Here is a 20,343-nt window from a genome sequence, read left to right on the forward strand (position 1 = left end):
ACGATCAAAGAACTAGAAAAAAAAATAAATTATTGACAAGAATACAACAACCTAATTTACAAACAAACAAATAAATAAATTCATTAATTCTATGCTAACCATGGTTTCAACTGAAACATTGTAATCTCTTGAATGGACAACTGACCCAAAATTCAACCATCATTTGAAACCTGTATGACTTAATTTCTTTGAACACAAAGGAATATATTTTGAAGAATGCTGGTAATCAAACAGTCTGGAATATAATGGAATATAAATTCAATACAATATAAATACAATGGAAGTCAATGGGAACTGAAACTGTTTGGTTACCCACATCTTTCAAAATATATTCTTTTGTGTTCAGGTTTCATAGAGGTTTGGAATAAAATAAGTGTGAGTAATCAATGACAATGACAGACATCTTAAAGCATTTAAAACGAAATCCTGTATTAATCATGGTTTTACTGTACAAAACAATAACTGTATTGTATTTTGGTGGAAACTGATGGTGGTTACCATGGTAACATTCATTAAAGGTTATTGTCAGAAAGCTTGAGGGAGGAGGAAACAATGAATTCCTTGAGCTGAATATTATCAGGGAGGATGATATCAGACAATGAGATTATGCAGTAACACGGTCATTATGAAAATAATTCTTGGGAAACTACAGGTTTAGTCCCGTTGTCATGACAACCCTATCTCACAGACTGCTGGAGAACTCTTTCTTCAGTGTGTGTGTGTGTGTGTGTGTGTGTGTGTGTGTGTGTGTGTGAGTGAGTGTAAAGGTGAGGCAAAAGCCCGACTGTCCCGATCACTGCTTAACATATTTTTTTTTCTATTCTAAGACACTTTACAGATGAAGAAGACAGAACATATAAATAGGTCCATTAGGTAAATAGGTGACAGTTATTGCTGAGTTCTGGTCAGTCATTGAACAGGTAATGTCTAGTCCTTGGATACGGTGGCTGGGATTGAAACAGGTAATTAGTGTCTCACACACACACACACACACACATGTTTTTTATACTGTACAAACTGTATATTCTATCGCCCTTCACCAACTCTACCCCTAAACCTAACCCTCACAGGAAACTTTGTGCATTTTTACTTTTCTAAAAAAAAACTAATTCTGTATGATTTATAAGCGTTTTGAAAATTTGGGACATGGGTTATGTCCTCATAAGTCACCCTCTCCTTGTAATACCTGTGTCATACCCATGTCATCATACAGAGTTGTGTCCTGATATGTCACAAAAACAAGAGTGCACTCACACACACACACACATTTGTTTTTGTGAAAAGTGGGGACATCCCATAGGCATAATGGTTTTTATACTGTACAAACTGTATATTCTATGGCCCTGCACCAACCCTACCCCTAACCCTAACCCTCACAGGAAACTTTGTGCATTTTTACTTTCTCAAAAAAACTCATTCTGTATGATTTCTAAGTGTTTTGAAAAATGGGGACATGGGTTATGTCCTCATAAGTCACCCTCTCCTTGTAATACCTTTGTCATTACCTTGTCATTATACAGAGTTGTGTCCTGATATGTCACAAAAACATGCCCACACACACACTTGAGGTGAAGCATTCTCACTAAAATGTCCTTGGCTGTACTTTGCTTATAACTCAAAATAGCGTGCAGCAGCTATGTGATTTGAATCCATTCCCACTCCATCATGTCCCATTCTGGGTTTATTTATCTGATTATTCAGCCCTGGAGGAATCACCTGGAGAGGTACTGCACGGCTAAACCTTAATCTTCATTTCTGATGGAATTTGGTCAAGGAGCAATATGATCCTATCAAGGTAAAAGATAAGCATCGTAGTCGCTCTATTGAGTGTGCTGAAATCCCTTCTTATTTCTGAAAATTCTATGAAACTTTTTGTCAGATTCCTTTTTAAATCAGATATGACATGAGAGGTTTGAAGAATCTATCTCCACATACACACAGCAGCACACACACACACACACACACACACACACACACACACACACACACACACACATATATATATATATATATATATATATATATATTGTTATAATAAACAAATAAAAGCAAAAATAAAATACAAATATATAATAATTATATAAAATGTATACATACTTAGCTTTTAACTTATACACACTATGCATAAATTAATTCATATAAATAAATAAAAAAACAATTTGTAAGTCTAATTTATGTCACTTATATAGTATGGCATGTATATACAGTAGACATACCATAACAATAATATGTACATTTGGTACATGATACATGATACCAATTTTATAGGATAGATAAATCAATTTAGATTTCTGACAATATCTTGACAGTATTTAAAGGATATCTTTAAATATTTTTCATATTATACTGTCCCTGACAAGCAAAGGCAAAAGACATTCGCTTATCGGACCAAACTGTCGTGCAGTTTGAAACCAAATCTGATCGTTGGGCTCTTATCTACTTTTGGTAAATGACCGTCTCCAGAACAAAAGGTTGAGTACGCAGCAGACCTGAGGAACAGAAAGCAATATTCTGAGACAAAGATGAAGTGTGCAGGACTAAGGAGACTGACACCGAGGCATGGAGCGCTCAGTCTGTCTCAGACAAACATGGCAGATGACAGTGACAACTCACCCACAACAAATACTCATAAACAGCACAACTGAGCAAAAATGTGTGGTCTACTAAGTTTTTTTCATTATTCTTGTTCAGAATCAACAGAAAATATGAACATACGCTACTTTAAAATGACGAGGGCAGAGGCAGTGATTGAAAAAGAGGGTGAACGAGATAGTCAAAGAGAGAGAAAGAGAAAAGAGAACGGATGAAAGAATTAGAAAGCCACTTAGAAGAAAGTCAGGTCTGTTCATCACACAGCCCTCATAGAGAGTGGATAAACACATTTTGGGGTGGGAGATTGAATTAAGGGTGAGAGAAAAAAGAATTGAGACTTCGAAATCAAATTACTCTGCCCCCCCAAAAAACGAGTTTGTCCACAGGAACTATGAGTGGGACAGAGAGGCTTATTATCGCTTGGGTGGAGAGCTGCTGGGCCAACAATCACAGATCACTTCCAAATCCTCCTGACCTGCAGTATCAAGCCCTGCTGAGTCTACCCACAATGCCAGTCTTTGTAATTGACACACTACACGCCACACACACACAGGCTGTCAAAAACTAGCATAGCTCATGACCCACACACAAAAGAATCACTTTTGTAAACAAATTAGCCTTCTAATTTTTAGACATACTGCACACTTTACCATTAGTGCACCACCAAAAGGGTTTGAGATTTGGCTAGTAGCTAGCATGGTTAACATGCTCAAGTTTAGCGCATCTTTCTCCTTTGATGCCCATTCAAATGTAACTGTGAGATTATTATTCTTTTTTTTTTCTTTTCTGACAGATGGTATTAAATATCCTTCTATATCACCTTTAAAAAAACTATACAATCATTGTAAAATGCTTAGGTTTAATTAAGGTTATATCTGATTGTTTGACTGTGTTACAGTATATCACATGTGACAATTTGGCAAGCTGTGCTGAGGTGAGAAGTGGCATATTGCTGTAGGGAAATGCAATTTTGGGACAACTGATCGTATGAAAAGCAAAAATATCTGTTAATGATTCTACATATAAAACTTTTTTGCAGAGTATAACCAGGTGACACTGATACTGAGGGATAAATTGGTGCAAAATCTAAGAGTTCTGGACATCTTTACACACTCTGTAGTGCCTGAATCAACATTTCCTTTTTCTAGCCCAATTAGAATGAGTAATATGAAGCATATGTTCCCTCTAAGCTACACGTGTGCACGGCTGCACACTTCTTATATCTTGACCGTGTAGAAGAAGAATATGCCTCTCATGGGACACACACACAAATTAGTTGGGAAAGCCATCTGATTGAATTCTAATGCTCAGGCAAACTGCTATAGAGCTGCTGTTGCTATAGAGCAAGAAACGTTGAACGTGTTTTACAGGTTTCATAGAAAGAGAATGATGTTCGCCAAATCGGTCGCTGTAGAAATGGAATATTTTAATGGTTGTGGACGAAAGAGCTAAAAAAGAGCTTATGCAAATTCAATGACACGTGAGATAAAATGTTTTAAAGATGAACTTGATTAAGTGGTGTAAATAGCAGATGATGGGCACAGAACGGTAACAAAACTTATACACAGAATAAGAATTCACATGTTCAAGTTTTTGAAAATGTTTATTAAATTTTTTTATATTATATTATATTATATTATATTATATTATATTATATTATGATTTTAAAAAAAAAATTCTCCAAATAATAAACTCTTAAATAATTTTGTATTGGCATTGATGGTTCTATGAAGAATGTTTGATATCTATGGAAACTTCCCATTGCACAAAATGATCTTTATAGTGAAAAAAAAAAAAACATTCTTTTCACTCTTAAATATAAATGTTTCAGAAGGATTTTTTTGTAGTCATGCCATATGAACAATGAACTATGTTGGTAACTATGGAACATAGCAGACTAAGAATGGTTTTGGGGAAAAACACTGATCTGATTGTGGGCGATCTGGGTGGGTGTATGTCTGAAGCTGAAGATTTGTAACTAATTGAACCAGATTCCCACCTTAAATGTGAATTTGTGAGTTGTATAATATCAGTGTTTGTTGCGTTACACCAGTGCAATATGGAGATGCAGAGAGGGGTCAGATAGAGACAGAGTCTTGGGAACAGAACTAAAAGCACCTTTAGCACCTGCAGTGCAGCTAGGTGGACTCATCGATCTGGGCTACATTCAGCACAAATGCAAGCAGTATTGCCCCAGTTCTCCAGGGCTAACAGGTGTCGCTACTGTTTCCTTAAACCTCTCTTGCGCTGTTTAGTTGCATGTTGGTATGCCATTGCAGTGGCGATTTATATGTCGAGCTGTGGTGCACATATGGGAAATACTGATTTGAATACAGCTCGATCCTATTCTGCTTCTTTATTTCTATCTTTAATACTTTCTTCTACCCTTTTCTCCTACTACAAAACACACAGGTGGAACTTGAGAGCTTGGAGGCATGTTGTTCATTCAAATCTCCACAGGTATCTGCACAACAGAGAGCAAAACACATCCCACACTCCTCATTAGCTCTTGTGCCGCTCAGATTTGGGAAACAGAAATATTGCAGTGGTAGAATAAAAAAAAAAAAAAAAAAAAAAAATCCCTCCCATTGTCTCTAACAAGATTTCTGTCTTCAGCTTCTAAATGAATCCCTCCTGCTGAGGGCAACAAGCCAACTGCCTACTGCACCCCTGCCACCAAATCCATCCTAATTATGGCACATGTAAATCCATTTGTCAGATGCATAATCTCCGATCCATTTATCAGAAGGTCAGGAGATTCTGAGGAAAATAGACGGAGTTATTACTCTGTGACTCTCAAATAAGATTTCAGCAGAATAAACAGATCCTGCAGACTGAGGAAGAGATGTGAATAATGAGCAGATATGGAGAAGATGGGAGAATCATTACACCTCTCTGAACACCCCCGCACCTTCCATAACAACATACGTAGGTCTGAGGAAATCCACTTAGCTACCACCTTTGTCATTTCAGCCTAACCAAAGGCTGATGAGATGTGTGACATGCAGTGTAAATGTCTTAAATGGTATCTTAGGAGGCTGTATTTTGACAGTAATGATGTGAATGAGATATAAAAGAGATTGTAATAAAGTTCAAGAGAAGAATGTTCTTATAAGCTTGTCAATCACAATTCTTAAGGGCATATAGAGTTTCTTACTCTCTTTTTCTTAGCAAAATATTACATCTTTCCATACTTCCCATATTAAGTATATTAAACAAATGGACTTTCAAATGATAGTCAACTGGATGCAAACAAGAAAACAACTAATTGCTGTTCATCTATCTGCTAATTTCTATTCATCTATAAAAATTGTCTTCATTAAAAAAACAATAATACAGTTTTCAGCATTTATAATAAGAAATCTCACAAAAATCAGCATATTGAATGATTTCTGAAGGATCATGTTACACTAAAGACTGGAGTAATGATGCAAAAATGTCAGCTTTACATCACAGGAATACATTACATTTTAAAATGTATTAAAATAGAAAACCTTTATTTTAAATTATAATAAAATTACAATAATATTGATGATACACACACACACGCACACATGCATGCGCACACACACACGCACACACACACACACACACACACACACACATATAAAAAAAAATTATATATATATATATATATATATATATATATATATTGTACATTTTACATTACGATTATTATGACCATCAAAGTATTATTATTTGGTTTGAATTGCTGGTTTAGGTTTATGGAATACTCAGCTTGGCCAGATTTGGAGACCAGCTAAAACCAACGTAGGCTGATTTAAGCAGCTTTCTCAACAGAAACCACAAACAGTGCACAGCCCTGGCAAAGCTCTTGAAAAGCCCTTGAAATTTTTGAGGCCACAATTGACATACAATATCACCAAACAGACGCAATGAACAGAATAAACTGAATGACACATGCTGAGACACAGTGAACAAACCCCACTTAAAAACCGACCAAATGACTGAAAGGCTACTATTGAGCTTATACCTACTGACTTTATTCTGTATATCTCTAAATCCTCCCTGTCTTCATCCCCCTACATCCTGCCAAACATCTGACAACAAAAACACAAAGATAGCAGAATAAAAGTCACAATAGCATATTTCCTGTGGCTACACGCATAATGCAGAGACACTGATGAGAAACTGACGCACAGACATATCACTACATTTAATTACACGGAAATTCTTCAAGAGTCAACCAATATACAGCATGTTTATGTTTCCATCCTGAAGCAATTATGCCTGCATGCTTGATAAAACACACACACACACACACACACTCAGACGTCACTCACACATCACACACAAGCTTGCGGCAGCTTATCACGCCAGCACTCCGTGCTTAATTGCATTGCAGCTGGTTCACACACAAACACTTGGTGTGATTGACATTTGACAGAGCAGGAAGTCAAACACACACACATATAAACACACTTACAGCGCAAACCAACACATTGGCCAAACAATTACCACCTCATACACACCTCACAGTGATAAAACGACATTTAACCTGAGACTTTGCGCACACACACTAGCACATTAACAAACACATCACTAACAAATATGGCCAACAAATTCACGCAAACGTAGTCTTTGCCTCTCAGTGAACAATCATATTATCCTTTATAGGAGTCTGTATTGCATTGCAGTATGTGATCAGAGGACCTTGACCAACAGTGTGTGTGTGTGTGTGTGTGTGTAGGCATGTTTTGTGACATATCAGGACACAACTTTGTATAATGACATGGGTATGACACAGGTATTACAAGGAGAGGGTGACTTATGAGGACATAACCCATGCTTATAACCAAAACGCTTATAAATCATACAGAATGAGGTTTTTTGAGAAAGTAAAAATGCACAGTTTCCTGTGAAGGTTAGGGTTAGGGGTAGGGTTGGTGAAGGGCGATAGAATATACAGTTTGTACAGTATAAAAACCATTATGCCTATGGGGTCCCCACTTTTCACAAAAACAAACGTGTGTGTGTGTGTCTGCTGGGATAGAGGACTTAACATTAGGACAAAGATACAGCACTTGTGGCAGCGATGCACAGATGCAGTCGCCTTGTGTAGGGATGAAAAAAATGCATGCTTGTGAAAGTGACAAAGTATTGTGTCCCATATTCAGAATTTGTGCTCTGCATCTAACCCATCCAAGTGCACACACACAGTAGTGAACAAACACACACAGCATTTCTGCTGCAGTGCTCGCCCAGGGAGCAGTTGGGGGTTTGGTGCCTTGCTCAAGGGTCTCACCTCAGTTGTGGTAAGACAACAAGACTAACCATTGTGCCACGACTGCCCCTACAAACTCACACGTAGCAAATATTCACAAAATTGTTTGTTTGGGTGTTGATTTCAAAAATCTGTGGTTTTTCAGAGGAATGGACTTTGTGAATGGCTTTGTAATACCTAAGTAAAATGTTGCAGTTATGAATCTGTGGTTACACATGTTCACTGCACGCTGGTGGCAGAAAAATATTTGAACTGTGCTGATCCTTTTGGGGCTCGAAATGAACCCCACTATCTCCCCTCCTCAACCCTCTCCTCTCTTTCTAAAAAAAGCTGAAACAGTAATTACCCCTGCAAGCTCCCTACAGTACAGTACAGGACAGGACAGGACGGGACAGGGCTTCCTGCACACAATGGGGTTTTCATGAAAAATGGAACAAAGAAAGAGGGGAACCCTTCCCCCAACATCCTCTCTTTCTCTACCTCCTTCTCTCTCTCTCTCTCTCTCTCTCTCTTTTCTCCTCACCACCTCGGCATTTTTTTTAACTCCCCGACCGCGCAATGCACTCACTCACTCTCTCTCTTTATGTCACAGGGTGAACAGGGTCGGCTCTTTGTCTAGACTGCATGAGTTCTACACACAAATACACAACACAAGCATGCTTTTTTTTTTTATCCCTACACAAGGCGACTGCATCTGTGCATCGCTGCCACAAGTGCTGTATCTTTGTCCTAATGTTAAGTCCTCTATCCCAGCAGACACACACACAGACACACACATACATCTGTCAGTCAAGGTCCTCTGATCACATACAGCAATGCAATACAAACTCCTATAAAAAAATACAGACTCTATAAAGAGTAATCCGATCTCAAAGACAATTGTTACATATTGTCTATATTTTGTCATGGTTAAAGGGTGCATTTTTCAAGCAGATCATTATTACTGGTATTTTATTTTATTTTCATGTAAATATGTTTATTTTGAATTTTGCATTTTGAAAAAAGTTGAACTAACAAGGAACAATAGCAAATACATTAACATTTTCAAAGATTAATAAATGCTGTAAATGCTAATAATCATATAAAGCAATAAAATATCAAATATTCATTTGTACATTTCTCTATCAAATATTCCAATTAAAATAAATGATAAAAATCCATTCGTACATTCTTGAAACGAATGAAAATAAAAGAAATATATACATTAAATCATGTTGTTATTATTATTGGATTATCAGATTTGTGATCATTTAACAATGTTATATTCCCTGATATTTCCAGGTTATTTATGATTGTGTGGACCTTAAATATAGTATAGTATTGAAGCTACAATAACGCTAAAAATTAAAGACTGCTTGTAAAACCAATCCTGTATCTTCGTGATGCTAAATCCTTATTTCACACCTTATATAAGGTCCGAAAACATTCTATATCATCACAAAAACAGCATTTACACATGATCTATTAAGAACAATAGTTGCAGTAATGAGGTGTAAGATTATACCTCTTCTTTGATAGCTAGTAGAAACAGTAATCACTAGACAAAGGTCCCTGACTCTGTCCTAGGAGGATGGGAAGAGTCTTATCACATGTGGAATGTAAAACAGATTGCCTGAAAGGGTTAAAATATTCTGCAGAGCGTCTAGAGTCACGGAGGGAGGAAAAGGGGGATGGCAGCCGGTCTTAGCCAATATCTGCACAGATTTATCGGGATTCTTCCACTGTCATTATAGTGTCTTGCTTTCATTCAGTATTTTGGTATAGTCAGCCACAAAGTTCATTTCATTTTAGGACAACCACTACATCTAGTGAGGGAATTTTGATTCATTTTCTCTGTCACACTGTTATTTATGCTCCTCTCTTGGTTTCTTTCTCCGCTTTCAAAGGTGCAGGCAAGCTTTAGTGTCTTTCTTTGACTCTTTCTCGTTCTCTCCATCACGCGTCTGTCAGCCTTGTAAACAGAAAGGCATGGTTGAGTACACATACAAAGCCTCGCGCGAAACAGTGTGAAGGGGAGGAGTGACAGGATACTGCAGAGACCCCGCCTCATACACACACACACACACAAAAACACGTCCTTTCTCATCTTTTCTTCCGTGTCCAAAAGAAACTATGAAGGAATGTGATGTTCTGGCCATCAGATGCACTTATAACAAGAGAAATCCACCTCTCTTTAACCTCTCAGTTTGCACCTTTAACCTCTGATTCACCATCATCAGAGACCAATCAATCACAATCTCCCATAGATCAGCATTTGTGCATCAGGTTTTCCACATTCATTACTTTGACAAAGGCAGGCTTTAATATGAGCAGAACTGGTTTTAGATGAGTGTGTCTGTGGTCAGAGTTTTTCATTACCGCACTGACCTCTTTATCACTGACACCTGGACCATGACAACAAGCCGAAGAATTACAGTGACGTGATTAATGAGACTGAGAGATGCAGCTTCCCATTCAGACGCAAAGGCAGAGAGGCTGTGATTAATGAGGAAGAAAGAGATGAGGAACCTATGAAATCATGAGAGAGGAATACAAAAAGGATGGAGAACAAGGTGGTGAGAGAAAGGAAAAGAGATTGTGACAACAAAGAGAGATATAAAGATTAAAGCTCATTTGTTAATGAGCAAGAGAGAGAAAGAAACACTAGCAGCTAAAAAGGTTTAAAATTAATGGATTGGCTGATTGACAGTTTGCATGCATAATATAAATTTTTAATGTTTTGAAAGAAGTCTTGAATGCTCATCAAATCTACATTTATTGGATAAAAATACAGTAAAAAAAAACATACTTTTACATAACAGTTACATATTGTTGCACACAAACAATTTACATATTGTTAAAAATATTAAAGGGGGGGTGAAATGCTCGTTTTCACTCAATATCCTGTTAATCTTGAGTACCTATAGAGTAGTACTGCATCCTTCATAACTCCAAAAAGTCTTTAGTTTTATTATATTCATAAGAGAAAGATAGTCTGTACCGATTTTTCCCGGAAAAACACGACCGGCTGGAGGCGTGACGTGTGGGCGGAGCTAAAGAATCACGAGCGCCAGTAGGCTTTTGTGTTGAGCGCATCTGGAGACACAGATCCAGAGGCTGAAATTTAACAAGAGCAGCATCAGCAAACGACGTCTCTATGTGGTATGTACTGAAACTGTATATATTTGCTTAGCGGTTTTGGAAAATGACTAAGTTCCACTTTATGTCGTCTTTTTTTTTTTTAAGCTGTACATGTGGAAAGTGCAGTTTGATGACAACATCGCATGTTGTTTACTTGATGTGCTTACGCGCCGATAGCTAAGTTAACAACACAGAGATATTTGAAGCAGTTTTACTCACCGCCTGCGGTTCCAACACACGATCGTGACCCTTTTTCGTTGGGACTGCATTATCCTTAAGAAATAAACGATACGCAAATCTGGCGTCAAACTGGGCCTTGTTTGTAAAACAAGCATCTTCGAAATGCAGGGAACAAACAAAAACACTTGCACAACTCCGTTGATGCTCTGTAAAAATAAACTCCGTCCACTGGTCCCTTAATGCTGTTTTTTTTTGGTAATCTGTGCAGGGTTGTCTTGCCCTGGCAACAAAAACACACTTCTGTGACATTTCGCAACGCTCTCGCTCTGATCAGTGAATGTCTGTTGTGCTCTCAGTGCTCTGCTATACTGGAGCGCTGCTCTTCCGGCAGAAGTGCCCTCAGCACCCATATAAGGAAATTCCGCTCCATCTAACGTCACACAGAGCCATACTCGGAAAAAACTTTCCGAAACTTGTGAAAAACCGGAAGGAATGTTTTTGGAACAGAAATACTCCTTCAAACGTACAAATTAATTTTTGAAACTTTGTTCATGTTTAGCATGGGAATCCAACTCTTTAGCAGTGTAAAAAACTCAGTATGCGTGAAATAGCATTTCACACCCCCTTTAAAATGTAACATTACTAAAATTAAAATGTTCTATTTAAATGTATTTTCTTCAGTGTCACATTAGCCTTCATCATTTTAACATACGGATTTGTTGTTCGGTTATCATCAGTTATTAGTTGTGTTCAGTTTTTAATAATGGTTCTTCCTATTATGTTGGAAACTATTTTTACTGCTCAATTTTTTTGGAAACTGTGACATTTATTTTTTAATTCTTTGATTAATAAAATGTTTGAAGCATTTATTTGAAATAAAAACTATTTGTAACATTGTAAATGTCTTAATTGTCAAAAAAAATATATATTTTATTTTTAATCTTACCTTAAACTTGTTTGTGTGTATATATATACATATTATTACAAAGAATTATAATAAAAAAATAAAAAATAAAAAAAAAAATTGTCCCACTAAAAATAGTATAATATGGGTTCAAAATGACATGACAGTGAGAATATAATGAATTACTTTTTACAAAAAAATGAATACTTTTTTCAATAACTATTAATTTAAGGCCATCCGTGATGGTGTGATCGTGTGAAAGAGAGAGAGGGAGGAAGAGTGGGATTCTTATAAATACTTCAGGGCATAAGAAACCATAGGGTGATGCTACTGCGAGGTGAACGAGGAGTATCTCGCTCCTCAGGGGGTAAAAAAATTTTCCACATCCCTGAACTGACCTGCTGTTTTATATAATAAAACAGATTTTCCAGCTCTGACTAAGTTCATTCTCCCCACCGCGCTCGAAGAACGTGTCGAATGGATGTAGCACAAGCAAATAGTGAGCGGCTGGGTTGACGGTTTGACGTGCAGCTGAGTGATCAAGGTCACTGTGCAGAGAGGAAGTGAGGTGAGCCGAGGGTTGCCATTACCGAAGCGCCCCTGGGAAAATACCGGAAGCTTTCAGTCCGCACTTATGGGCTAGTCTCAATTTTCTTTCAAACAGACAATGAATAATAACCTAAGTGAGAAATGACAGGCTTTACTCTGCATAGACGACAAATATACATGAATCCGTCTATGAAAAGGCTCAGACAAACAAAGCACTCTTGACTTATAGATTATACACAAAGCACCTGTCTAAACACAAAAACAAACTACACAGTCATAATACTCCTAAATGAACAGAACTGAGTGCTACATAAGCACATAATCAAGTCAACTGAGAATAAACATTTTGATATATTTAATTATCAATGTTGAAAACAGTTGAATTTAGGAGTCCCCCTTTGTGTGTAATGTGTACTCGAATGTTTAAGTGATTCTAAACCTCAGATTTTAAGACTCAAGAGTAAGTGCTCCAGTCCTGCCCACTCATCAGGACAGTTTTGGAGATTACAGAGCGGCTTCCCGCATCGGTTCTTGCCAGGCTTTTAAAGATGAAAGGCCATGGTGAGATTCTGCAGAGAGAAACAGAGAAGGTCCCAAGCTCTTCAAATCGCTCCCTTTTCAAATTTTTTTTTTTTTTTTTTTTTTTTTGCATTTCATCTCCAATCCTTAATGACACATCACATGCAAATGAGAGCGTGGTGTCTGGGAGCACACTCCATAGGAGTCATTTTTCATAGAGTCAAGCGAGCCAGTTTCGCTGTAGGCAACCCAATGCATCAAATTGGTTTACAAACCACACTGAGAGTTTTAAGTTACATAAAATACAAAACAACACCATTACATTTTTCATGAAATTAAAATAATAAAGCCTCCCGTTTGAGGCAAGGAATGGGCAATGATGCTTTCCTCCATATGACTGGTAAGCAGTGTATGTAGTTGTTTGATGAGATAACTAACGTTAGCATGACTTATTAACCATTAATGGCCAGGCCTGATTCACAAAAAACCTTTAGGCACAGGCTAAGCATCAGAAAAAGACTGTGATTGGCTGATGTTTCATTACAGGCCTTGTAATCTGATTAGAAAAAGTCTTACAATATCTTAGGATTTCTACCCGTATGGCTTACTACTCCTTTTGAAGCTACACTTACACATTCAATACAATTATCTTTATTAGTAACCAACCACGGCTGATAATGATACTTAAAAACTAGTAGAAGTAATAAAATCATGCACTTCTTAAGAGATTGAGCTCATTTAGATCTTATTTATGCGTACCTTTTTCTATTACAGCAAATACATAAACTTTGGAACTTCATTACAGTGGACATTACATAAAATCCCACAATTATTATCAAAGTTTGGTATATATATTTAATAATTATTAAGCTTTATTTTTGCAGCAGTGCATAAAGTCATAGACTCCCATTCATTTTCATTCTGAATGTTTTATTTATTCAGCATATTTATTTATTTAATTACACTGTGTTAGAGCCTATGGTCAGCTAATGTTTTAACACAAACTGACAAAAAAAATAATTCTATTAGACTAGATTTTTTTATGGTTTTTTTTTGTCAAAACATTTTTTAGGGTTACTGAAGACATAGGCTAATGCGAATTAGGCTAATGCAATTAAATTAAACCAGCTATGATATTCACACATACACCACCAGTAAAACTACATCTTTGACATATTTACAAAAACTGTGCACTATGAATTGACAAAGCAGTGGGTAGTTTTTTTTTCTGTAGAACTCACAGAAAGAAAAGCTAACATTTCTGCTAATCAGCAAATTCCTAAATAGCTAAATATCGGCAAATGTATTTTATCTATGCCTGAACAAACAGATACATGTCAAAACATCTAATTTAATAACTACCATGCGAGGATGAAGAACAATGAGTTGCTAGAGGACTGTTAAAGAGGAACTAGACAACTAGTGATAGCAGAACAAACACTTATAAAGTACTAATGCTTCACACACCACTTCCTCTCAGACTCAAGAACATTCATCATCTCATGTAGGTCACATTTAGAAATCAATCCCAGGCAAAAAAGCAACACTACAGCTTCCTGACTCACTTTGCATGACAAAAGCACAGCTCAGATCATGCATGTTTGACTATACTAAATAAATTAAAACCATGCATGGTAGAAACCCAAATAGTAGTGCAGGGGGTGGATAGACTGATCCAGTTGAAAGATCAGAGCCTTCCCGTGCGTCTGAGAGCTGCCAGATGAAGACAGGCCCGAGGAGATATAGAGCAGGGCACTTTATTAGACCTCTCTGCAGGAGAGGGGGATTTAGGACAGGTAATAAAGTGTGGAAAGTGCGATGTTCTCAGCGGGCTAGATCTACTGTAAATCTGTGATCCACACCCAGAGGGCAGGAAAGATGTTCTACTGTGCTACCGGAGGATTTGTAGAGGTAGAGCGAAGGATTCACATTGATGGCAGGAAAAACATCCCAGCAGAGCCGTTTTCCAGAGGTAACAGACAGGTCACACTCACAAGCTTTTTACGATTAGACTCAAAGCTTAATATGTCAATAATCACCAGCTTCCCATTTCAACAGACAACTAGAACTCTCACATGGATTCCTGTCCATCTCTATTGACTGACAAGTGGATCACAATTCTGTTTGGGGGGCAAAGCCTAATCGGCAATTGGAATAACTCATAAAAACACCTCATTATCCTTCTCCACCCATTTCCCTTACATCAAACCTCCTTCACAGTTCAACACGTCTATTAACCCCTCGAGACAAACTTCAGCTTTTATCAGATGTGTGTTTGTGATGCTGTAACCTTGACAGGGTTCTTCACACATTCCCTCCCTCTACTTCCTATTTTTGTTCTATCCGCCAAAAAAAAAAAAAAAGCACATACAAATTATTTTAAGGGGTTTCTGTAAGTAAAACTTTGTTATGCAAAAACATTTATTCCTATAGGAGCAGATGCTGGGATGCACTAGTCAAGTTCATTTCCAGGCTAAGCAAGTCAGTTCTTAGCTGCGCCGGAGGCTCTGCCTTATTTTGATACATCCCATAGACAGCAGCGGCTTTCAAAGACCAGATCTAGACCATTTAGAGGGATGTTTACATCTTGATCTCATCATATTAAAGCATGTATGTACATAGAGTTTAGAGCTTTGAGGGGATGTTTATACTTTCTTATCACGCCACTTGACAGTAGGAACGTGTCTGTGCATGCATGTTCTCTATCTATCTATCTATCTATCTATCTATCTATCTATCTATCTATCTATCTATCTATCTATCTATCTATCTATAGGAGATGTGCTACATCACAACTAATGTGGAAAATCACAGCATATCTAAATCTAGTAGATTATTAGAATATTTCAAATATTTATAAATGTGTCTATAAATAATAGGAAATACAATAATGCAAATACATATTTAAAAGTTAGTGCAAAAAATAAAAGTCAGTCTGAAATCTGCCATCACATTTTTTATTAATGTTTGTCTAGTTAATGCCTTGGAACAGCAAAATAGCATCAGCTCAGCCGTACATGTTCCACCACAAGTCACAAAAGCCCATAATTCCGTGTATGAACACTCACCTTAGAGAGCCTCAGGTTCAGTCCGCCCTCATTCAGCCCGCTCACCGCCCTCTCTCTCCCACAGCAGACCCGCTGACTGAACGATCTCGCTTCGGCGCGATGCTTTGAGTGAAGCATCTCTCTTGTGCTCACCTCTCTCTCTCTCTCTGATCAGGGATGCTGCAGGTGCTGTGTGATACCCGCTAACTCTGCCCCCTGCCGGCCAGTGCAGCGAACTGCAATCAGACCACAGTTGCGCCACACGCTGTCACCAAGTGACAAATATGGGATCAGAATCCAGCCAAATGTATTGCAGTCACAGATACAAATAATAAGCATAAATCTAAAATGTCAAAACACGTGTAAAATAATAACGCACAAAACCGAAAAACAAATAATTCTTTTTAAAAAATATATAAGCGTCAATCAAAAATCACAAGTAATAAGCCATACATGTTATGTTAGTGGGTGAAAGTTGAATATGTGAATTATGCCAGTTTTGAGGATATCGGTTTAGGTGCAGATAATTTATTAATTGCTTTAATTTATGTTGATCGTTTTACTCAGTATTTCATTTATATTCACAGGCAGTGTCAAGACTGCTTTTAGAGAGACTCTTGTCACCACTACAGAGACCTAGATACATTCACTGATGCATGGAATGACCATTCTATCCATACAGAGCAAAATCTGTCCCCCAATCAACTGTGGGAAATAGGACTTGCACAGAATCCAGCCAATGTTTCATGTGACATAGAGGTATGATTGTTAAAAAAAAAGTGCAATACAATATGTTTTGTCTATACTGTTCAATTATTATTATTTTTGGTTTTTTAATTCAGGACCTCAACAAATTGGTGCAAAATAGCATTTACCCACTGGAGGAGTGGTCCCTCAGAGGTCCCTCAAAAAAAAAAACAAAAAAAAAAGTTAATGGGCGTCATTTAACTATTGTGAAATTGATCAGTACTTCCCACACAAAGATAAAACAAAGAACTTAATTATTTTTGTTGGCTTATATATATATATATATATATATATATATATATATATATATATATATATATATATATATACATACATACATACATACACGTGTGTGTGTGTGTGTGTGTGTATATATATATATATTAGGGATGCACCGAAATTTCGGCCACCGAAAATTTTCGGCCGAAAATGGCCTTTTCGCTTTTCGGCCGATAGACTTTTATCACCGAAACAACACGGCCGAAATGTTGTGATGACGCAAACAGAAACCGCGACCTGCACGTGCACCTGCATAGCGAAGACCACGAGCTCCACGCGACATTCACTTAACACCAGTGAGAACATTCTCTCTCTTCTTATTCCTTTATTCGCAGCACTAAAGCGTCTCCTAACAAAGAGATTAAGACGGACCACGAAGTGAAAACAAAGAAAAGTACAGTCTTATAGAGTCTGTTAGCACTCGTCTCACTGAGATCTTTTCGGATCCTCTGCACTTCATCGCGAATTGTGCTTGATCTGCGTTATAAAGACCATTACTTGGATGCGGAAATAAGGCAGCGCGCACGAGAAATGATCCAGGCCGCGCTAGATGCGGAGAACCCGCGTGGAGACGGAAAAGCGCCAAACACAGGAGACAGATCAGAGCGCAGAAAAAAAAGGACTGGTCTCTGCACCAGATGAGTGGCATGCACCCTCGTTGTCTGATATGTTCAGTGGAATTCTGCAAGAAAGAGCCTCAAATAATAATAATAATACGTTGGCTATTTTGTTCTTATACACACACACAAACATACATACATACATAATATCAGATTGTAGCCATATTTATGCTAGATTTTCTAGATTTCTGCTTTAATTTGATAAAAATGTTTATTTATGCCCTGGCCCTATTTAAATACACTCTCTCAAATGTTTCTCAAATGTCAGGCAGATGACAAGCTCAGCTGCTCAACAGCTAGATGGTTATCTGTCTGAAGTCCCCATCCCCAGAAGTGATGACAGTCTTGCCACCTGGAGAAGTAATGCACTTTCTAGTCCTACAGAGAAAAATTTCAAATGCACCACCTAAATGCACTTTGTTTTTATGAGAGAACTGTTCATTTTAAAACCTTTCTGCAGGCCAGTAGGCCTGTACATTATTATTAAATATACACATGAGCGGGATACATTTTTAATTTGAATTTTATTTTCTACTGTGCATTGTTGCAATGTGCTTAATAAATATTTGCATCATTTGTAATTATGTTTTTTTATGTTTTTTTTTTTAAATAAGTTATGTAATTGTAATTATCTTTGAAACTTTAATATTAATTTATGCAATTGCAATGTCTTAATTTTAGTAAAGTTAGTACACGGTCATAGCAATAAATGCAATGGTACTAATAATTGGCATAATTTCTTTCGGTGTTTCGGTTTCGGTTTTCGGCCTTGGTTTTCTCTTTTTCGGTTTTCGGTTTCGGCCAAGAATTTTCATTTCGGTGCATCCCTAATATATATATATATATATATATAACTGATGTGGTAAATGTGATTAAACACCTTTGGCATAAAAATAAAACAAAACCAATGAAGTGTTTTTTATTATTGTAATCAAAATTGTCAAATACCTACTGGAGTGGCAAACCTCTACACCAAGGTTCTTCATTATAATTCATTATAAATGAAAAACTTATAAATGAAATGCAACATCAGTACCTTAAAACAGATATAAAATCAGTTAATGAGAGCTCTACAACAGAGCAGCTTGATTTGAACAAGTGGAACTGCAGATGCAAGTTATATATCTTAAATCATATATAAACTACAGAAACAGCACTCTAACAGAGGCTCACTTAAAAAAAAAAAAAAAAAAAAAACATTTCAGAAAAGAAAATGGAACTTAAGTGTCTTAATGTAGATCTAAAAGTACTGCAGACCTCTAACAGGTTGAGATATAAAATGTTAAACTGTAACACTAAAAGCTATGATTTAAGAGATTAACTCAAATCCGGCACTATATCGTGGGTGATATTTAAACCCTGCTAAATACTCCCCCTGATTTTATGGCTTGTACAATGATGTATTTAAAGTCTTTAAAGGTTGTCATGTGTGCTACTGGAACAAAGGACTGAAAGACTCAGGTTTTATAGCAATACTGTAATAGGAAACATTGAAAAGACTGTACAAATCTCATTTTCAAAAAGTCTCGTTTTCTTCTATCTCAGTTCATTATACCATTTTTGATGAAGAAAGTTATATTTTGGACAGCCTGAAAGTGAGTAGTGTTATTCAATTTAAATTTTGGGTAAACCATCCCATTAATAATAAAGTACAATACAAAGCAAAGCCCACCTCCACATTCAATTTCTTGAAGGAAGCTCTGAGTTTAAGATTTTGCTCTCTACCGAAGCCCTTGAAGTTCCTCTCTCACTCATTTCAGGAGCAACATTGTTGAGAATATAGTCTGCATCTGGCTGGAAAAAGAACAAATTGTCAGTAGAACAACAAATTGGTGTTTGGTTTAAAAAAAAATTGTTACAAACATTTAACTTACTGTACAGTCCTCCCCAGGAACAAAGACTCTTTCAAAGACTTGGATGCTCCTTAAGTATGGAGGCCTTTACGCAAGTCTCCAAGCATTGGTGTAACTCAAAATGTTGAATGGAGAACAGTTGCTCATGTGGAGAAAAACAAAAGGTAACCAATTGTAGATAACTTGTTAACTCTAACTGTCAGTAAAGCTGGTTCTGTAATCAGCGGTAAATCTCCATGACCTGCGCGCTTTCACATGGAGCAGCATAACGTACAGCTCTGTGTAGTAAACGCTGCTTCATGTGAAAGCGCGCAGGTGTTGGCTTTACTGACAAGATGTGCATAAACTATCGCTGGCAATTTACTGCCTAAAATATAAAGTATTGCTTACTTGACCAAACTAACAAGACAAGTGTTAAGGGCTAGATATCGGCCTACTCAGACTACATAGAGCTTGCTGCAAATATCAACACACAAAGGGAATGTTTCTGTCACCCACTAACGAAATGGCTAATTACCTGTGGATTGTCTGGCATTTGCCTGCTGACCCATCTTCACACACCTGCCACAGCAGCAACGAGTTGCATTGGAGTGACGTCCACACTCCCTTGGACTGATTGGCTAGAGGAGCAGCTGTCAATCTAGAACTAGTGGCCCAATGGTGAAGCCTGCTCTGATTTACATGAAAC

General features: G+C 37.2%; 1 pseudogene; it reads right to left on the bottom strand.

Annotated features, from left to right (window-relative positions):
• LOC113100245 (microtubule-associated tumor suppressor candidate 2-like) overlaps window positions 1–16,375 on the bottom strand; it is a 41,761-nt pseudogene extending 25,386 nt beyond the window's left edge.
• Between the last annotated feature and the right edge of the window lie 3,968 nt (window positions 16,376–20,343).

This window comes from Carassius auratus, unplaced genomic scaffold (genome assembly GCF_003368295.1).
Source record: "Carassius auratus strain Wakin unplaced genomic scaffold, ASM336829v1 scaf_tig00217205, whole genome shotgun sequence".
Taxonomy (NCBI): Eukaryota; Metazoa; Chordata; class Actinopteri; order Cypriniformes; family Cyprinidae; genus Carassius; species Carassius auratus.